Below are 10,470 nucleotides of genomic sequence, written 5' to 3'. Positions count from 1 at the left end.
TTATTTTGTCTTTGTTAATGTCTGGATGTTCTAATTTATCAGTCCCAATTCAGTCTCTGATGTTCTGTATTCTACTTGATCCAGTCTATCAGTGATTTTTTTCTATTAAGGTTTTATTTTCTTGGCGTACTGAGCTTTTCATTTCTAAAATTTCAGTTAGACATTTTTGCTCATTTGGTGGTTTAAATGTGAAATGTCCCCCATGGGCTCCTGTTTTTGAACACTTGGTCCCCAATTGGTGGTGCTGGTTGAGTAGGTTGTGAAACGGTTAGCAGGTGGAACCTTGTTGGAAGAAGTATTGCGTTGGGGGTGGGCTATAAGGTTTTATATGTCACTCCTCTTTCCACTCTCTCTGCTTCCAATGTGTGTATGAACCGTGATCGGCCAGCTTCCTATTCTTGTCACCTGCCTATTGCCACTCCTTCTCCACCACTATGAACTCTGTCCCTCTAGAACTGTAAGCTAATTTATAACAATGATCTCTTGGGAAAATATGAACTCAAGTCTTTCTGTCTTGAACTTAGGCCAACAGTTTCTTTGAATATGTATTTCCTCCTTGCTATGAGCAGAGAGTGCATTGTATTCAAAGAAGAGGAATAGAAGGATATAAAAGCTAAAGGATTGCCATGTAAGGTATCATCCTCTCACATATATATTTACAAATAAAAATAATGTGTGATTTTTGACCTATATTCTTTCACATAAATGCCACAATACTGAAGATTGTTATTTTATTTAGCTATCTACTTGAAGCAAACTTTTGATATTTTCTGAGTAACTATATCAAATAACTAAGAAGTTCATGAACTAAGAAAATTATTCACAAGAATCTGATATTTATTATATTGTAGTTCTAACATCAAATCTGTGAGTGGGTTTCCAACTTTGTCATATATCAGCTTTAGAACTATTAACTTTACAATGTAATCTACTTATGAGTTAGTGAGATACACATTATCAATGGGTTATTTCAGTGCAAAAAGTTACTAATGTGGCTTATTGCCTCAATACATCATACATTTAAAATTCTTCCCATCATTTCTCAGCCTTTTGGCTAAGATCAGGTGCAATATCTGTTCTTGTCAGTGCAGTTTAAAATCCTTCCCACTTTATGTTTTACAAATCAACCAATATAAAATGATAAATAACTCATATTTACACTTTTATAAATTAATTCAAAATATAATATGTTTCAGACAAAATCTTACAAACATTAAAAAATAAGGTATTTTGGTGATTTTTGGTGGTAAATTCTTTCATGTAGAAGATGTGCAAATACAAGTGAAATCAAATGTAAAAAATAGACTGTGGTTTAGACATAATTGTATATTTGACCTCCGTTTACAAAAATCTTCATTATGTGTAGAGCAAGAAACTAAATAAAACTATCATGAATAAATAATAAAATGGGATTTTTTTGAGTTTTAATTAACTTAATAGGTCTCATTGATATTATTCTGCATCTTTTGGCTGGCCCACAGACCTTTTATTGTAGCACGTGATACTCCTTACATGGAGTTCACAGTATGTAACCGTGTAGCTAGTTTTAGTAGTGCCCCAAACTTTTGGGATTTTCTTTTAAATAGTGTTTGTGAATGGCATGTAGCTGCCTGTTACAAATGTGAACTCCAGATAGGCCAAAAGAGCATAAACTCTGAATCAACTGTATGAGTAATAATAAAAAGGAAGTAAGAATCCTATCACCCCTCAAATGGTACTGAGCTTGTAAAGATTGAATTGAGGAGGGAGGTCTTTAACGCAGCAATGGAGTCTCTTGGGCCGATTCTTTTTTTTAAAATATATTTTTAAAAAACATTTTACTTTTTTTAAAAAAAGAAAACAAACTATCTTTTTTCATTTTACATACTAATCCCAGTTCCCACTCTCTCCCCTCCTCCCATTCCTTCCATCTATCCTTCACTGCACCCCCATCCAATCCTCAGAGAGGGTAAGGCACATGGCTTTGGGGAAGGTCCAATGCCCTCCTTACTATATCTAGGCTGAGCAAGGTATCCATTTGGGTTAAAAAAAAAAAAAAAAAAAAAAAACAGTACAAGCAGTAGGGATAAATCCTGGTGCCACAGCCAGTGGCCCCACAGTCTGACCCAGCTACAATCAGAGGGTCTAGTTTGGTCCTATGCTGGTTCCTTCCCTGTCCAGCTGGAGTTGGTGAGCTCCCCTTAGCTCAGATAAGCTGTTTCAGTGGGTGTCCCCATCATGGTCATGACCTTTTGCTTATATTCTCCTTCCTCCCATTCTTCATGTTTGGCAGATTCTAATTGGTCTTAATACTAAAAACCTGACAATGGCAGTGTGCTGAGCGAATGCTAATTGACCTTAATAAGAAAAATTCGGAGTCAGATAATGGGGTGAAAGCTAGAAGATCTGAGAAGCAGAGCAGTCGGTCACTAGTTCTTACCTCTACAAAATGAAATCCTCGAACCCAAGCGGGTGTCAGACTGAATCCTGAGCTCCTGCCTCCTCCTGCCTGCCCAGCCGTATTCCTTTCTGTCTACACCTCCCTAGTGCTGGGATTAAAGGTGCATGACTCCCAAATACTGGGATTAAAGTTGTGAGATGTCACTGCTCTGTTTCTCTTTTAGACTGGGTCAGTCTCGTGTAGCCCAGGGTGGCCTATGAGTTAAAGGCCACCTTTATTTGCCTCTGCCTCCTGAGTGCTGGGATTAAAGGTGTGTGTCACCACTGCCTGGCCTCTATGACTAACTAGTGGCTTAGCTCTACACTCTGATCCTTGGGCAAGTTTTATTTGTTAGAGCACAAACAAAATATCACTACAGCAGTAAGTCGTGTTCTCTTGTTTATTAAAATATCAGTGCTCTAGAGACTTCAGAAATCGTTTGATTGGTTAGTAGGACTTGCTTTCAGAGGACCCAAGTTCAGATTTTAGAACCAACATCACATGACTCACAACGGCTACAGCTATAGGAGGGTCTAGCTCCAGCTACAGGAGGGTCTAGCTCCAGCTACAGTAGGGTCTGTTGCCTCTGGACTCTGTGGATACCTGCACTCACATGTAGGTTAAAATAACAGAAAAGTACCAATGCTTTACTATCCATTAGAGTTGCAAAAATTAATCTGATACTGAATATTAAACTTAAGGGAAACTCAACAAGTCACGTTGCATGAGCTTCTTTAATCATCTTCCTAGAAAATGTCCTTTTAGAAAGTCTTAATTGAACATCTTACAAAACAGCCCACTCAGTACTAATATCCCTTCTCTCCAGGCATCAGGGGAGAATTGGGTGAGCTGGAAAGAGGAGAGGGAGAGGTAACAACAAATGAAAGCAAAAACAAAAACAAAAACAAAAAAAAACCGCTGTTTTGTTCTGTTTTCATATTATTAAGCACAAAAGAAAGCCAACAAAAATACAACAAGAAAATCACTTTGGGGCTGGCTCACAAATTGAATACCTATTGATATATGGCGTCACTCACTTTCTCATTTTTCTTTCTTATTCTTAGCACAGCACCTTGCCAACATTTCTTAATATAGTCATAGAGTGAAAAATTTCATGGTCTCATTTTCGCATTTACTATCTATCATTCACAGGTAAGTGGTTTTAAAAATAATGTATGCTGTGCATTTGTGGATTTTATGCCTCACTCAGGGGCTTATTGGCTTATCCCATGCATTTTTCTGTGGTTAGCCACTTAACTCCGAAGCTGCCTTTTACCTTATGATTCATGCCTCCCTACTCACTATATCAGGCCTTGGAGCAATTGTTCTGGTGTTGTCAAACATGTAATTATCTTCTTGTAATTTCTGTTTTTGTCTCTCATCCCGAACATCCTGGTTTCTTGCCAAATCTGAAAGGAAGAGTTCAGGACTAGTGTAAAAAGTTATATTTGCAGTATAGGGCAAAAGTAGACATACCCGGAATCCAAGTATTAGCTTGTTTGGCTGTTCCCATAAGCCTCGGGTCTCATGCGGAGGTGAGGGGACAGAGAATTTTAGTATCTTCTTTGCGATCACCACTCAACATCTCCATAATGAAAGATTACATTAGAAGCCTTCCTGTCCAAGTAGATTTATTAATTCAGTATTGTCAGTTATTATTTATTTATTAATGTGCACACACACAATTTTACTCCAAGTACCATGAAATATATAAAAGCAACAAAGGGTAAGGACCTTGGCAAAAGTATTATAAAAAGAACATCTGCATGTGCCTGGCAGAGGTTTCTGGTGTCTAGTCTCAAAGAAAAGGTGTGCTTCCTGTGTGTTCTGGGAGAGTTATGTTTGCTCAATACTTACATCGTGTCTTAGGAATAAAGAGCTCACTTTGAGTACCTGGCTGCTGCTATGCTATTTCATGCCATTGTTGGCAAATGCGGAGCTGCATAGACTGCTTGGCAAAGGCAGAGACACCCAGAAATGCTTTAGGAGAGAAGTGATGACTAAAGAAATATTTTGTGGTTTAGGCTTAGACTCTATTTGAAGAAATCAAGAGATTGGATGAATGAGAATACCATGTGGAAAATGATTTATCCTGAGAAACTATTAAGAAAGATGGAAGGTTGGTGGTGGATCATGGTCTTGGGGTTGTAGAAAATGAAACTGAAAAATGGTGTGTATTTGCTAAATTTTGTGTATCAACCATTGTAGATTTAAATGCTTAAATAAAGGATCAGTAACTCTAATAAATGCAGATCAATGTTTTTCCTTTCTAAAAACTTTGGATCTTAAATTCATTGTAATTAGTCTGATGTTTATGTTTGAACTAATTCCAGCAATTAGGATATAAGCTACTTCAAGAGAAAATAGGCTTAGAATACTGGTCTTAAAAATAAATGAACTTGCATCAAAACCCCAGCAAAATTCTTCAAAGACCTTGAAAGAACCATACTCAACTTCATATGGAAAAGCCAAAAAAAAAAAAAAAAAACCCCATGATAGCCAAAACAATCCTGTACAATAAAGGAATTTCTGAAGACATCACAATCCCTGACTTCAAACTCTACTACAGAGCTACAGTACTGAAAAGAGCCTGGTATTGGCATAAAAACAGACAGGAGGACCAATGGGACTGAATAGAAGACCTGGATATTAATCCACACACCTACAAACACCTGAGTTTTGACAAAGAAGCAAAAAATATAAAATGGAAAAAAGCATATTTAACAAGTAGTGCTGGCATAACTGGATATTAACATGTAGAAGAATGAAAATAGATCCATATCTATCACCATGCACAAAACTCAAGTCCAAATGGATCAAAGACTTCAACTTAAAGCCATCCACACTAAGACTCAAAGAAGAGACAGTGGGAAGTACACTTGAACACATTGGCACAGAAGATCACTTCCTAAATATAACCCCAGTAGCACAGATACTGAGAGCAACAATTAATAAATGGGACCTCCTGAAACTGAAAAGCTTCTGTAAAGCAAAGGACATGGTCAACAAGACAAAATGGCAACCTACAGAATGGAAAAGATCTTCACCAACCCCACATCGAAACAAGGGCTAATTTCCAAAATATACAGAAAACTTAAGAAATTGTTTATCAAAAAATAAATAATTCAATAAAAATGGGGTACAGACCTAAACAGAGACCTCTAAACAGAGGAATCTGAAATGGCTTAAAGACACTTAAGGAAATGCTCAACATGCTTAGCAATCAGAGAAATACAAATCAAAACAGCTCTGAGATTCCATCTTACACAATCTTACAACTGCCAAGATGAAAAACACTGATGACAACTTATGCTGGAGAGGTTGTAGGGTAAAGGGAACACTCCTGCATTGCTGGTGGGAATGCAAGCTGGTACAACCCCTTTAGATATCACTGTGGTGATTTTTCAGAAAATTAGGAAATAGCCTTCCTCAAGACCCAGCAATACTACATTTGGGTATATACCTAAAGGATGCTTAATCATACACAAGGACATGTGCTCAACTATGTTCAAAGCAGCATTGTTTGTCATAGCCAGAACCTGGAAACAACCTAAATGCCCCTCGACCAAAGAGTGGATAAGGAAAATGTGGTACATTTATACAATGGAATTCTACACAGCAGAAAAAATAATGACAATTTGAAATTTGCAGGCAAATGGATGAAGCTAAAAAACATCATATTGAGTGAGGTAACTCAGATCCAGAAAGACAAATATCATATGTACTCACTCATAAGTGGCTTTTAGACATAAAGCAAAGAAAACCAGCCTACAAATCACAATACCAGAGAACCTAAACAATAATGAGGACCCTAAGAGAGAGATATATGGATCTAATCTACATGGGAAGTAGACAAAGGCAAGATGTCCCGAGTAAATTGGTAGCATGGGGACCTTGGAAGACGGTTGAAGGGAAGGGGAGAGGAAAATGTAGAGCTCAAGAAAATGATTAAAATGATTAAAAAAAATAAAGGGACTTGATGAGATGCTTAGAATTCACATGTATGTCTGAATCCTTACCTTGGCAGAAGCTGGAACACATATGAGATCTGGAACAACAGGGCCTATGTCCTTCTTTGAAGGCTTTCTTTTTTTCTAATTTCCTATTCTTTTTTCAAGTTCACTTCTTCTTTTAAAAGATATGATTATCCTTCCAATTTTCAAAAAGATTGACATTACTAACCTGTTCACAGGTCTTTGAAATTTTGTTTACAAATCAATTCCATAGTCATTCAGAACCTGAAAGTTTGAAGTCGTCTTTACTAAAAGTTCATTTATTGGATAAAGAAGGATTGAGGTTTACCCATTGAGTTAACAGTTTGCTCACCGAATGACCGGCTGGAAGAGCTAGTTTTTCTTTGTAGTACCAGCTATGTATGCCACTCTTTTTGTCGCTAAAACAGAAACTCATGCATAAACATGGACCAAGTTCAAAGTCCAGGGGATGTTTGTCTTCCATTATCCAAACATGCATTGCATCACTGAAGTCGAGTTGATAATTGGTTCTGCAAAGCCATCATACATCTATACTATTTATGTCAGTTCTTTTTCGAGCAGATAGATGAATATGAAGGACAGGAAGATCCAGAACAGGACATGGTCTTAAAAGAATGAGTAGTTGAATGGCTTAAAACTCTCCTTTAAAATGACTTGGAAAGGTCTTGAAACTTAGACTCACTTTCTAAAGGAAGGGACTGACTTCAGCAATAAAGGGAGGAGCAGTTATGAGGCTCAGCAGGTAGACACTTGCCTTGGCATGCAAGTCTGGAGACTTGAGTTTATTTCCTGAAATTCAGATCAACATGGTAGGAGGGAGCTAGCTCCAGAAAGTTGTTTTCTGACCTCCACATATGTGTTTCCTCAATCACATATGAACATAAAATTGAAACTTCTAAGGATGCAGATAATGGGTTGAAGAGATGGCTTAGTGGTCAGTGGCCCTGGCTATTGTTCCAGTTGGTCCAGGATTTGAAATCCTCTTTAGGTCTCTGAGGGAAACACATGCAAGAAAAAGACCTACACAGCTAAAAACTAAATATTAAAACTGCATCTATTACTTATTAATGTAACTGAAGAATAATGGGTTACTAAGGGAGTTAGGCCTAGGATGGTTTAATTTTGGTTAAGAGATGGAGAGGACTTGGGGTACAAGGAACACTGCAAGGACTCTGATTTCAAGCTAAGTAGGAAGACCCATGAAAACATTTAGGAAAGAATGAGTATAAAAAGTAAAAAAGACTTTTAAGATGATATGACTACATCTTAGAAGTGTGAAGGCGAAGGCATAAGCCACAAACAATCCCACGCTAGTTTGGAATTATGATTAATAAAAAAAAAAAAATAGAATGGTTATTTATTTAAAGGGGAAAAAACTTACAGATCACCGTCCCAGACAACAGTCCTCTGCACAATCAGGAAGGGAGTCTAGTCGCCGGAAGCGGAGCAGAAAGTAAGAGAGAGTGAGGAGGGAAGTGGCCGCTTTTTTAAAGGGAGAGAGATTACACCCCAATGGGCTGGTATCTCAGCGGCTATTGGCTGGAGGAGCGGAAGGACCTCCTGCAACAGAAGTGTAGAATAGATTTGTAAACTGTCTTGCCATCCTTAAGCTAGAAATACTATTGTATAAAGTATATTTTATCCACTAATCCGTCCTTCTGGAACTCCTTCTATTTTCATTAGAATTTTTTAAAATTGAAATTATGTCTAAAAGTGTCTCTAAAACCTATCAGAGCAGATTGGAAGCACATTTGAAAATCTCAAAAGAACTGCTTGACCTCTATAGATGATGTTCCACAATCAGACAAAGTTGAACAGACTTCTAAAAAGAACCCAAAGAAAGCATAAGAAAATTAGAGGTTGCCAAAAGTTAAACTCAGCCAAAGAACTTGCTGTGGGTTCACAACTCCTATCTTGTGCTTCTCTTTACTAAATGCTGAAAGGCACTACCAGACACTTCTCTTCTTATATTGCATGGGATGGTCATTTAAAGATTTTTCTGGAAAAAGAGGACATAGTATCTGATCTATACTTTATACCATATTTTATAGTGTATTTTATACTCGACTAGTAGCATTTTAATTACCAACCATCGAACCCAACTGCTAAAGTGTATAGATAACAGAATCCCGTGGGAAAAGGATAATCCACAGAAACTATGATACTCCTCATATGTGATGGGTAAGAAATGAAGGCAAGACCTTTATTACTAAAAGAGCAGCTATAAGAGAGACTTACAGGCTAGACATACCGAGCTCGACAAAATGGCAAAGCTAGCTAGGTCTTTTGCAGTTGGGTTTGAGACATAAATTTACCAAAAGTCTATTCCCACTATTTTAGACTACTTACTTCTAGCATGCTTAGTTTTTACTGGGGGGCACTCCCAAATATTTGAGTAGCACACATATTAATATCTTTATGTAATATATATATATATATATATATATATATATACATATTGTGTGTGTGTAAGTGTACACCAAGTATTTAGATGCCATCTTTCTTAGAGTTAGGGAATTGTTAACTTTTAAATTGGGAAAAGGAGTTGACGACAGTTTAGCCTTATTACACCTCCTGTACTTAATGCTGGTCTTTGTAGATGAGCTTTGTTCTGTCTTGTTATCTCTCTCTATTTCTGATTTTTTTTCTTGTTTGGAGGCAGGCTTTCGTAAGGGCACAAGATGGACTGGAGGTCTCCGTGACTCACCCTCCTGGGCGCTGAGATTTGTAAAAGTTTTCTAACGGCATTTAAAAGAAAATCTATTTTGGTGCCTATTGCTGCTGGTTTATCTCTTCCCCTCTTCTCTATTGTTCCTCCTTCATATTTATTTCCCTCTTCTATTTTTTCTGTATTGTTCTAATGTTAATTATCCGCCTTACACTACTTCCCCCTTTTCCTTCCTGCTCTTAATAACTAATTTCTTAGTACATACTAGGCTATCTATCCTTTTTTAATTTATTTTCCTCAAAGTTATTTTACTTGAGGGTGCAACTGTTTTCAATTGGTTAATGCTATATTTCCATTACAGGCCTATTCGGTTGTGGTGGTTGCCTCCCAGTTAGGCCTTGCAGATAGGAGCTGGTGCTTGTGCCTGGTATCCTGATCACATGGACTGAGAGGCTAATCACTGAGTTATACCCCTAGTTCAGAAACAAGACCTCAGTACTACTGTATCATCTGAACATTGTAAATACTTTAATATAAATAATATGGTTGACAAAATAGTCTAATGACATACATAATAAAAGAATCATAATTCCTAAATGTAGAGATACAAGGAACATGAAAAATTAAGGAAACTTGACTCTTCTCAAATCACTAATTCCACAGCAGTGGATTCCAATTAAAGTGAAGCCTTTAAAACCCCAGACAATGAATTAAAATGATTTTTAGAGTGTTTAGTGAACAAATATAGGAAAAGTAAGACTATCCCAAATCACATCTGACCAACATGGCTTAAAGATGGATATCAATAACAATATAAATGGCAGAAAGTGGACAAACTTATGAAAGATAAACAAAACACCTCACTTCTGCACAAAAATTTGGTCAAGGCAGAAACCAAAAGAAAATTAAAGTTGTTTTATAATAGGATAAAAATTAAAACACAACACTCCAAAATCTATAGGGAGGTAGATGGTCTGGGAGCAAATGGAGGACAGAAAATAATATGATAAAAATATCTCGTCTGAAATTTTCAAACATCAAATTAAAAATGAAAAAATAAAATGTTTAGTGAAATCTGAGAAGACACAAAATCTTTTTAAAATTCTGTCTAGTTTTATTAACAATTATCAACTTACATTTACAAAACTGTACTTTTTGTTAAGAGTTTTGTGAAATGTGAGAGAATTTAATAATTCATTAATCAAACTCATGGGTTTAGGTTTTGGTTATTGTCTGTTCTTGAGGTAATGATCTCAATAACTCGTGATCCTCCAACCTCAGCCTCTCTAGTGCTGGGATTATAGACATGTGCTGCTACACCTGTTTATGTTCAGTTTTTATGAGAGATATTAGAAGAAAGTAGTATGTTAAGAACTGTGATATAGAGG

General features: G+C 36.8%; 1 pseudogene; it reads left to right on the top strand.

Annotated features, from left to right (window-relative positions):
- The first annotated feature begins 1,034 nt into the window (after positions 1–1,034).
- Positions 1,035–1,153, top strand: LOC130880858 (U2 spliceosomal RNA; annotated as a pseudogene).
- Positions 1,154–10,470: the final 9,317 nt, after the last annotated feature.

This window comes from Chionomys nivalis, chromosome 8 (assembly GCF_950005125.1).
Source record: "Chionomys nivalis chromosome 8, mChiNiv1.1, whole genome shotgun sequence".
Taxonomy (NCBI): Eukaryota; Metazoa; Chordata; class Mammalia; order Rodentia; family Cricetidae; genus Chionomys; species Chionomys nivalis.
This window is presented reverse-complemented; position numbering and strand designations above follow the sequence as displayed.